The sequence below is a fragment of the Lampetra fluviatilis genome, chromosome 25, assembly GCF_964198595.1.
Source record: "Lampetra fluviatilis chromosome 25, kcLamFluv1.1, whole genome shotgun sequence".
Taxonomy (NCBI): Eukaryota; Metazoa; Chordata; class Hyperoartia; order Petromyzontiformes; family Petromyzontidae; genus Lampetra; species Lampetra fluviatilis.
In genome coordinates, this window is record NC_136299.1 from 10,370,912 (window position 1) to 10,383,237 (window position 12,326).

Genomic DNA, 12,326 nt, shown 5'->3' on the forward strand with positions numbered 1-12,326 from the left:
GGTGGCAGCCATCTCAAGCCAGATGACGAGAGGACTCTAGCCACCACGCATATAAAGGATTTATAGTGAAAAACTTTGTTTTTACGGGTTATACTTATTTTTATTTGGAACGGTCGATAACAGAGGGGCGGGTAGGGAACCAATTCTTTCCTGAGAGCCGAATTGGACTTTCTAAGACACATTTTCCTCGCTCTGCGCAGGTTCGGTTTGTGCGATTTCGCGCATAAGCAGCGAACCTATTTCTACTGAAAATTCGCTTCAAGCGGTTGAGGTCGGACGTGAGACAACGGTGTGTGTACTGTGTGCGTACTGTGTGTACGTTGTGTGTACTGTGTGTGTACTGTGTGCGTACTGTGTGTGTACTGTGTGCGTACTGTGTGTGTACTGTGTGTGTACTGTGTGCGTACTGTGTGCGTACTGTGTGCGTACTGTGTGCGTACTGTGTGTACGTTGTGTGTACTGTGTGTGTACTGTGTGCGTACTGTGTGTGTACTGTGTGCGTACTGTGTGTGTACTGTGTGTGTACTGTGTGCGTACTGTGTGCGTACTGTGTGCGTACTGTGTGCGTACTGTGTGTGTGTACTGTGTGCGTACTGTGTGTGTGTACTGTGTGTACTGTGTGTGCTGTCCGTGTGTACTGTGTGTACGTTGTGTGCGTACTGTGTGTGTACTGTATGTGTACTGTGTGTGTACTGTGTGTGTACTGTGTGTACTGTGTGTGTACTGTGTGTATACTGTGTGCGTACTGTGTATGTGTACTGTGTGTGTACTGTGTGTACTGTGTGTGTACTGTGTATGTGTACTGTGTGTGTACTGTGTGTACTGTGTGTGTACTGTGTGCGTACTGTGTGTGTATTGTGTGTGTGTACTGTGTGTGTACTGTGTGTGTGTACTGTGTGTGTACTGTGTGTATACTGTGTGTATACTGTGTGTGTATACTGTGTGTGTACTGTGTGTGCTGTGTGTGTACTGTGTGTGTACTGTGTGCGTACTGTGAGTTTACTATGTGCGTAACTCGGCAGGCAGCTGTCTCCTCGTGCGGTTTCGCTTTGTGCGCCATTTTTTTGGAACGCATCTACTACTACTACATCTACTACTACTACTACATCTACTACTACTACATCTACTACTACTACTACATCTACTACTACTACATCTACTACTACTACTACATCTACTACTACTACATCTACTACTACTACTACATCTACTACTACTACTACATCTACTACTACTACATCTACTACAACATCTACTACTACTACCGCGCAGAGCGAGGGAAACCTGTCAATGACTTTCAAATTTATTTTGCTTAACCAGGTGAGACCTTAAGAGGCCAGGATTCGAGTGCCCTGGATCTCAAAAAATGGCAAGAGCTAAATAAATAAACAACGAAACACGGCGCATAAAGCCAACAGCGATCAGAGCAAAACACAACTGTCACGTGGAGAAATCAAAAATGTTACACGACCACCAATCAATGTTAAAGGCCACACTTTGGCACGCAAACCTCAATCACTTTATATCACTCGCCAGGGGCATCCTGCATTGGCACAAGTTAATGAGCGCACTAAGATTGGAAACATCATGTTTGCCAGTTCTAGCATTATCCCCCCTTTCCCCCCCTTTTCAAACATTCAGGATTTTTTTGTTTTGCAGCCAATAGCTTTGCCATCTCAAAAATACCCACACCCACCCACCCACCTCGAGTACGCGATTAGTGCAGTGACTGTTATGCTTTCAGCGCCGGCCAAAAATCGTTGACGGGCCGTGTCAAAGCGGCCGGTCTCCTGTGAGCGAGCGAGCCTTCGACACTTCACGTGGCCTCAACGTGCACCTGGCCTGGCACGGGCGTCGTGGCGACGCCACCGTCATCGAGTGGCGAATGTCGGGCGCATTGCCATTGGTCTCGCGAGGCCAAGGGCAGCCTGAAATTGAGGCGCTTTGCCCTGCCCCCACTGAGGTCTCCCCACCCACCTTTGGCCCATAAAAATCTTGCGGCGTTTTTCAGGCCTCGTTTTCAGCACGCAATCACACCGGTGATGGGTGCATTTGGAGGATTGCAGGTGAGGGCGCCACGGGTGGATGGATGTGTGTAAATGAATATTGTTTCATATATCGTGTTTAAAATAAAGTATGTTCACGGTATTACAGTCAATGATGATAAGAATAATTAACGGCCCTTTGTCATTGCACTAATTGATGAGGACCCCTCCCCCCGAACCCCCCCCCCTCTCCACCCCCCACGTACGGCGAGTCGATCATAGGGGTTTGTTTGACCATACTTCACCACGCTGGTTAGTGCGGGTTAACGAAGAGGCCTGGAGTGCACGTGACCGTTTTGGATAACACGCGTTTGCTGATGTTGGTCGTGACCGAGAATCGAACTCGGGTGGCCGGGTTCACAGTTCAATGCGCTAATCGTTGCGCCACCGCTCCTCCGTTAACTACAGTGTCATAACATAATGCGTTGATATGCCTGGCCGCACTTGATAGCGACGACGATAGGAAAGTAGCAGCGATGATTGTGTAGGTGGCGAGTGAATGTTGGGGGAGCGGTGGCGGATCGGTTAGCACACTGCGATTTGAGTTCTATTCCCGCACACGGCTAATATCAGTGGCGAGTGATAGCTGAACTGGTCCTGGCGCCCCCTTCTCGCCACACCCATCCCGCACTGACCAGCGTGGTGAAGTATGGTCAAGCAACTCCCGTGATGGCCACGGCGTGGAAGACTGTCATCCAACGGTGAATTGAGAAAGGCCTGTATAATCACAGGGTGCTTCAACAAAATATGAACATGATAATTGGTTTTTTACCCTTTAATCTGGCAACAAAACTGACACCTTTTTTACGAGGAGTCATGTTTGCATAGACCACAATACCTGCAGTCATAATGCAAACAAAAAACACAACTCTGATAATGTATGCACTGTGCATTATCAGAGTGCGGGAACAAATACTCCTCTCTTCGTTACGTTGCATGCAACAAAAAAATCCCCATCCAGTCACGAGTGACCGCTACACTCACGGCAATGATACTAAACAAATATATAAGAATCAATTAAAAAAAAATACATGATCGCGACATGGCACGTACTCGCAAGGGGTTCGGATGAGGATCGTTACACTCCGTGCAAAACAATGATTTACAAGTGTGTTAATTAATAAGGTTATTCGTGTGAACGGGGATGGAGTGGTGGCGCAGTGGTTAGGGCACTGCACTATGACCCCAGGCACCCCGGTCCGATTCCAGGCCATGAACAACATCAATGGGCGGTGATATCAAAACCGATTAAACCTCCCTCCCGCCCCGTCAACCAACCTGCCATAGCCACCGCGATGAAGTAAGGAGAAAGAAAAAACCCTTCAAATCCCCCGCGTGACCTACATGGGGTGGGGAAGCCTTCGTCCATCGGTGGATTGACGCAGCGTTACATTTCATTTCACGATTATGCAATCCGGAAGAAGAGTAGGCCAAATACCGTCTAGAGGGGCTCTCTCAAGAGGTCGCCATAGCAGTGGCTGTGAGCAAGCAACTGCAGGGCTGCGCCTTTGACATTCTGTTTGGAGAGGGAGAGAGAAAAAAACATCCAATACAGAATTATGCACGGTTGGCTTTTATTGAGCCTAGGCTGAGGGCTGATTAAGGCCAGGATAAAGTTAATCCCGATTCATGCACTGGGATTGTGTGGAGTCGTCGCTCTGCTGTGGCTCGAGAGTTGCCATTGCACTGGACGTAAATTGCGCGTCTGGCAGGATGAAGGGTTGTTTTTTAGGTGTAGTATGTATCTTGAACTTTGTGCGCCGTGCTGATTGGAGGTGCGGGGGAATGACAACAAACTAAACACAAAAAAGCAGTTCTAAAGAAACGAGTCTTCAATCGAGATGATTTAAAAGTGAAATAGCTACCAGTGGATTCCTAATATGGGACGGAAGAGCGTTCCAGACGGCCGCAGAAGCGCGTCTGAAAGCGTCGCGCGACGCGGTGACCGCTAGCTACGACGATGACGGGAGACTCTACGTGTCAATCAACTGTTCGATTAGATCGTAAAAATGCGGACCACCGTAAGGGATTTTTTAAAATAAAAAAACAGTAACTAATATCAATTTATTTGTGCGCCTAATAAGAGTGAAACGTTTGATAAGCCCACTCATTGCACATGCATAGGCATCACGTAATCATCACTGTTATGGCCACAACTAGGAATTGGAACCGATACATCTGTGCCACGTTATGTGGCACCGAGCCAGTGAGTTGTCTGGCCAGGGACTACGACGCCACTCACGGTCGAGACACATTTGCGTGTTCGTATAAATATACGTGTAAACATGGATAAATTAGGGCTAATGCTAAAACTTGGATCCTATACACATCGGGGTATATTAATTACGCTTTATATAAAATCTTGTATATCTTATATTTTTGACAGTGTCTTCTTTGTGTTCGTCGGTTCATTTAATGTTTGTATTGATTATGAATAATGTTTGTATGTCTGTTTGTTTATATAATTATCCATGCTTCTTGATTCTGCATGCAAGGGGTGATGTTTTTAATAATATATATATAAAACAGCCAAACAGGCGTGTGTGCATATATTTTGTGTTAAGCATGAATACATTATGAATGAGAGTGACTGCTGTGGTCTACGGTTTGTGAAATGTGTGTTTTGAAGTGCGCGTCTCTGTGTGTGTGTGTCATTGTACGTGTGGTCGTGTGTCTGTGTGTGTGTCTGTGTGTGTGTCATTGTATGTCTGGTCGTGTGTCTGTGTGTGTGTCTGTGTGTGCAGCGGTTAGCGCGCTGCACTATGAACCCGGCGACACGAGTTCGATTCCCGCTCACGGCCAACACCAGTGACGATTATCTGAACCGGTCCCGGGCCTCCCCTAGGTCGACTCAACCTCATATGAGTACCTGGTGCGGTGTGTAAACATTGCCACTAGGGAGACAAAGGCGGTCGGGCGTGGTGCTGGCCACCCACCCCCTCATGTACCGTTCCGGCCTTCATAGGTGCTCGCTAACAGCACTTGCCCCTACAGTCTGTTAAGGCTATACGGGGGATCTTTGTCTCTGTGTGTGGCGAGCGGTGGCGCAATGGTTAGCGTGCTGCGCTACGATCCCGGCTACCCGAGTTCGATTCCCGCTCAGGAACAACACCGGTGACAATGATCTGAACCGGTCCTGGGCCTCCCCTACGTCGACTCAGCCTCTAATGAGAACCTGGTGTGGTGTTTAAACATCGCCATTTGTTAGACAAAGGCGGTCTGGCGCGGTGCTGGTCACCCACCCCCTTGTGTGCCGTGCCGGCCTTCATAGGTGCTCGCTGACAGCACTTGCCCCGACAGTCTGTTAAGGCTATACGGGGGATCTTTATCTTTGCGTGCACTGTGAGCATGCATATTTGCTTGTCTCCCTCTAACACTCATTTGTGCCCTTGATAATCACTCATCACATTGTAAATAAGCATCTTAAACACATTACATACAGTATATATAAATCACTATAACTCTCACGTGGTCAGGACTGTATCAGTATATATCTGTACAATAGTCCAATATATATATGCTGTAGATAAAGCCTCTGTCTCTATTCATAATTTCATAACTATTATAATGTTTATTTGGCCAATTCACTCCAGCCGTATCGATGTTGGAAGTTGTTTCAACCATACTTCACCACGCTGGTCAGTGCGGGTTGGTGATGTGCTGGGGGAGGTTGTTCTAAGACCGGCTCAGGCATCAATCACCACTCATCGCCGCGATCAGGAATCAGACTCCGATGGCTCGGGTTTTTGTGCACTGCGCTAACCATCGCGCCACCGCTCCACTCCCGATGTCCTCAGCCATATTAAAATTATGTTGCATTCGTTGTATTTTACATTGTTGTTGATGTAACCCATGTCGCCCTTGCAAGAGCAGCAATGCATCGTGTGTCTCAAAGGGGCTATATTTTATTTGCCGGTTAAATAAAGGATATGACGACTTATATTCTACTAAAGTAGACTTTTTTTTCAAAGTAAGGCCCAATGGACCTATAATCTCTCTGTTTCAGAAGCGACCTGGCTATCATAGATGATAGCTCAACGAAGTGGCTTTATCACGTGGACATCTATAGCAGCCAATACTCTAAACGCGCGGTGTTGATTCTATATGCGGAAGGAAATACCGGAGGACCCGGAGAAAAATCCACGCGACCACGGGTGTCAGAGTCGGGATCAAACCCAGGACTTCCTGCACACCAGGCGAGGTAGTTAACACCTCGCCAGCGCGGCGCCCACGAAACGGGGACTCTGCGGTTTTCTAAGGGTCAGCAAACTGGACTTACAACCCAGAGGTCGCCGTTTCGATTCCATCTCTTCGCCAAAAACTACGGGCACGGATCTTAAATCGTGGAACGAGTTTGCCGAAGCAATGAGCTCTGCAGAGCTCCAATTAGCCAGAAGTGGCGCGAGTAAGAAATTGCAGGGCCGCGCCTCTGCCTTCATCATTACGGCGTGCGCTCGGAGCTCCAATCCTCAGCGCTTAACGCCGCCGCATTACCACTCGCAAATGAGCCCCCCGTGGACCGATCTCGGCCATTATGAAGTGCCCTCGATTAGGCGCAGATTGCCATCTGTGGAATGCGAGATGGACTTGGGGAGGGGGCAGAGAGCCGGGGACGCTAAGAGAAAGTCACCTCCCCCCCCCCATTCCCCTGCTCCACACTCTCCCGTCGTACACTCACCACACCCTCCATACCTCCTCCACCCCCCGTACAACCATCATCGTCATCACATCGACCCCGCAATACACAAAAAAGCAAAGATAAATATCCCCGTATAGCCTGATGCAACTGTTGGGGCAAGTGCCGTTAGCGAGCACCTTTGAAGGCCGGCACGGTACACGAGGGGGGGGGGGCAACACCACGCCCGGCCGCCTTTGTCTCCCGGGTGGCGATGTTTTACACACCGCACCAGGTACTCATTTGAGGCTGAGTCGACCAACCATACAGCCCCCTCCCCACCCACATCCACCACATCCATCAAACACCACCACCACCACCAGACCCACGACTGCACGAGGGTCTAAGGGCCAGGGGGGGGGACATTGAGGAAGTTCCATTTCATCCCTTGCACCAGGGCCCCATGCCAACCACGTGGCGCCGCTGGGAATAGCATCAGAACCCGACTATGTCATCGACACCGGAGGAATCCGATAAGCTATAAAGCACTTCTTCACAGGCGTCGAGTAGGTGGGCGGGTCATAACGTCACAACGGAGCGATGAGAGATGGGGAAGAGGCAGTCGCATTAGCTGCGCAGGCGATGCAACTGCACGGGGTCCCATGCAAATCGTGCAACACGCTACGGTTTAATCTCCCCCGCATCACACACACAGCTCCCCCACAGTATGCCGAGCCCCCTCACGCCCCCAGCACTAAACACCACCAATAACCCACGCGCACTGTCCCAACGCGCTTAGACACCACGCACGCTCGCCCCTTCATTTACCTCCTCTGACGCCCCACCCCACCACCCCCACCGCGATCCTTGCCTTCACCCCCCACCCCCTCTCTTCGCCCCCCTCCTCCTCCACCCCCCCCCATACCCGACATGCACGAGCGAGGGTCTGACACGAGGCACAATGGGCGGCTATATAGGGCGGGCCTAATAGGAGCGAGCCATTAGCGCTAACGCTGTGTTCCGCTTTTGTGTCGCATTGTCACGCGCATGAATGCGCGCTTTGTGTGGCTGCGTGCGGTGCAGCTGGTAGCTACTGCTGCTGCTGCTGCTCGTGATGCATGGGTGTGGGGAAACTCATGCTGATGATGATGATGCTGCATGGGTGTGTAGAAGCTGATGATGATGATGCATGGGTGTGGGGAAACTCATGCTGATGATGATGATGCATGGGTGTGGGGAAACTCATGCTGATGATGATGATGCATGGGTGTGGGGAAACTCATGCTGATGATGATGATGCATGGGTGTGGAGAAGCTGATGATGATGATGATGCATGAGTGTGGGGAAACTCATGCTGATGATGATGATGATGCATGGGTGTGGGGAAGCTGATGATGATGATGGTGCATGGGTGTGGGGAAGCTGATGATGATGATGATACATGGGTGTGAGGAAACGCATGCTGATGATGATGATTGGGTGTGGGGAAACTCATGCTGATGATGATGATGCATGGGTGTGGGGAAGCTCATGCTGATGATTATGATGCATGGGTGTGGAGAAGCTGATGATGATGATGATGATTGGGTGTGAGGAAACTCATGCTGATGATGATGATTGGGTGTGGTGAAGCTGATGATGATGATGATGATTGGGTGTGGGGAAACTCATGCTGATGATGATGATTGGGTGTGGTGAAGCTGATGATGATGATGATTGGGTGTGGGGAAGCTCATGCTGATGATGATGATGCATGGGTGTGGGGAAACTCATGCTGATGATGATGCATGGGTGTGGGCAAGCTGATGATGATGATGATTATTGGGTGTGGGGAAACTCATGCTGATGATGATGCATGGGTTTGGAGAAGCTGATGATGATGATGATTGGGTGTGAGGAAACTCATGCTGATGATTGGGTGTGGGGAAGCTCATGCTGATGATGATGCATGGGTGAGGAAACTGCTGATGATGATGATGCATGGGTGTGAGGAAACTGGTGATGATGTATGTACAGTATGTTGAATTTCTTTCGGACCGTACGTAGCCAACTGTGCTAATCGGAGATGCAGAGGATGAGCAACCCATGCACTGACGATGCATGGGTTTGAAGAAGCTGTTGCTGATAATAATGAGTGTGGGAAGGAGATGCAGTGGTGGTCCCGTGGATACAAAGCCGAGGGTTTCTAGTTGTGAGTGTAAAGGTACGGGGATATAAACGCGGTCTGAAAAGGCCATACTCTGATGGGCTAAAACACATTTTATTTCTTACATGAAACTTTTCACGGAGGACAGGTTATATATTTTATTTGACAAGCACACAGTTGGTGTCGACACACGGAATTGCACGTGTGTCTTGTTTTGATGAATATCAGCATTAGCATTCAGACCAAACAATGCGTTAGCTACGTCCGGCCCTTCGAAAAAATCCTTGTAGAATACATGACACTCACGATCGGATTCATGTAATAATTACATATAAACACACACAAATGCGTTCGGCAGGGATATTTACAGGTCGCTCTTGTCAATCCACTGCTGGATGAGGGCCTATCCACGCTGTGTGGGTTATGGGGGAGGGGGGGGGGGTTATACGACCGTCATCTTCACCAGTGCTGTTCAGTGCGTGTTGGTGAACATAGGGGGCAATGCCTCGACCGGGGAATTGAAAAAAGGGGGGGGGCATAGAAAGTATAGTACAATACAACAATACATGTCACTGCCGGCCACGTAGGCATGTCGTCTCTAACAAAAACAACAACAAACAAACAAGAAGAAGCAAACTGCGATCACCCAATCCAAACACGCGCATCCCAAATCCAGACTCTATCCCTGGGCGGATTCAGGGCGTTTTGGCGAGTGAAGAAGAGGCTTTCGTGTAATAATGCACGCGTCGGGCGATGCAGCTGTCACAATGCTCCACGATATCATAGTCTCCCCCCCCCCCCCCCCACTGTAATGCGCTATTAGGATGCATTACTTATGCGAGTGCCTCGTATCTATCTGATGGTTGCAGCAGCCGCAGAGGCGTTCGTCGGACGCGCGCGCACTTTACAAACGCGGCAATTCCACGCACATAATAGCCCCACGTGCGCGCGTGTGGTGTATGGTGGGTGCGTTGTGGGGTGGGGGATGGGGAGGGGGTGGGCACCATGTATTTTTGCACGCATTGTCAAATGCCTTATCTGCGCCACTGCGTAATAATTGCTCTGGGTTCACGGTGGGCTGCAGCCAAGACGTGGCTCGCTCGCTCGCTCAAGCCGGCTGGCTGGCTGACGCCTCAACGTTAACGGGGTTTTTGTTGTTGTTGTTGTCCCTGGCAGTATTTGAACTCGCACCGATGAACAATTGCGAGCCGTTGCGAGTGTCACAGCCCGAATTAGCCGGATCAAATCAACGTGCCCGCTTACGTCGCCAAAAGGATGACCTTCCACACGTAGGCGCAGTGCGCTAACCACTGCGCCACCTGCCCCCGAACGCATATAGTATAATCCTTAAAGAAACCAAAAAATGTGCTAAGTTGCTACGAATCCCATTATGTCAAAGCAAAAGTAAATGCAGATGGTTAATACATAAGCTAACGAATATAAATATAAGCCTCGTGAAGTTATATGAATAATAACATCATGAAAAAAAATGTACAGCTTTAACGAATCCACTGCTGTTTCCGTCATGGGGGGAGGGGAGTTTGTTTGATCATAATTCACCACGCCGATCAGGAAGGGAAGCTAGTTCATATGTAACTCGTCACTGATGTTAGCCGTGGTCGGTAATTCAAAGCGTAATGCTCAAATCAATGAGCCACCGCTCCACCCGATATCACTGATGCAGAATGATAATATCGATCATCTGGTAAGACCTCGCTGAGTCGCAATGATCTTTGTCAAGAGGGCCCTGCATTGGCATGTTTGTTCATTTACATTCATGCGAGTTTGGGCTTCATTTGGGATGACACCCAAGAAACCTGGAGATAACCCAGCACCGCGCCGCTGCATACCAGGGGGAGACACTCAGTGCTAACACCTGGCAAGCCCTGGTGGTCACCCGTCCTAACCAGTCCTCACAAGGCACACCCTCTGTTGGTGAAGGCGGTGGCGAAGATGGGCCCAGCCATCACTCGTCAATCATGTCAGCCGTGGCCAGGAATTGAACTCAGGCGACCGGGTTTGTAGTGCAGTGCGCTATCCACTGCTCTAACATCTTACGAATGCTATATCATGGGCTAAAATATCAACCCGTTATAACTAAATCGCGTCATCCATCAGCGTAGCTCAAGCATCCCAATAGAGGGCCTAATTAAAGAGGTTGTTCATATTTTTCTTCTTGGTTCTTTCGGCAAAGTCACTTTACCGAAAGAACCAAGAAGATGAATCCCTGCAGTCACGAAAGCTTTAAATCAAAAGGTGTTCATATTGTTCTGGGTAAAGGAAGGGTATCATTATTGTAGTCATTATAATCTGCAGGACGACCACCACAACCGCCATCGTCAAAACGGCACTGCCGTAGTGTGGCTACAACATTAGGTGGGAAGTTAAAACCGCATGCTGTGTTGAATCACATTTTATGAAAGCTCGTCAAAGGAACGTGGAATTTCCACTGCTGGCTCACGACAGCCAAATGAGATGAGCATTTCAAGTTTAAGGCCCAGCCTCGAGCACTTACGGAATCACGCATTGACAAGAATGACACGTGCTCACAGCGCCACCACGTGGTCAATTGCTGCCACGACTGATCCCCCTTCTGTCACCATTCCTCAAGGGTGTCCCAGATGCCTTGTGACCCCCCACCCATGAATTGACCCCTAACATTGTTTCCCCTTGCACATTCATTTCTGTTATAAATGAATATTACTTTAAAAAAATATATATTAAGTTTTAGGGTTGGGGGTCACAAGACATCTGGACCACCCTGTAGGATTTCACCTGGATCACAAACAACGCTGGCGAACAGAATGTAACGCCTCATTCGAGACCCAAACATGAACATCATCAGCATCGCACCACCTGGCTTTGACATTCCTCGCCGACGGTGCGCCGGTTTTAAACAATTCAGGCTTGGCATGCCTAACATCCTGGGTTTAACCAGGTTGGATCGTGTGAGGAGCTCACAGATCCTTGAAAGACACCGTCCCATCGGTGAGCTTCCTCCTGCAAGGCGAGACTGCACTGGCTGGGTCATTTAACCCACCCCGCATGCCCAGCCACCGCATGCCCAAGCAGCTTGTTTGGCCGGACAGAGGAGGCAGAACTTGCGCACAGACTAGAGAAGAGATGGACTGATGGGTGAGTGAGTGGGTCACACGGGCTAGAGAAGAGATGGACTGATGGGTGAGTGAGTGGGTGACACGGGCTAGAGAAGAGATGGACTGATGGGTGAGTGGGTGACACGGGCTAGAGAAGAGATGGACTGATGGGTGAGTGAGTGGGTGACACGGGCTAGAGAAGAGATGGAGTGATGGGTGAGTGGGTGGGTGACACGGGCCAGAGAAGAGATGGACTGATGGGTGAGTGAGTTGGTGACACGGGCTAGAGAAGAGATGGACTGATGGGTGAGTGAGTGGGTGACACGGGCTAGAGAAGAGATGGACTGATGGGTGAGTGTGTGACACGGGCTAGAGAAGAGATGGATTGATGGGTGAGTGAGTGGGTGACACGGGCTAGAGAAGA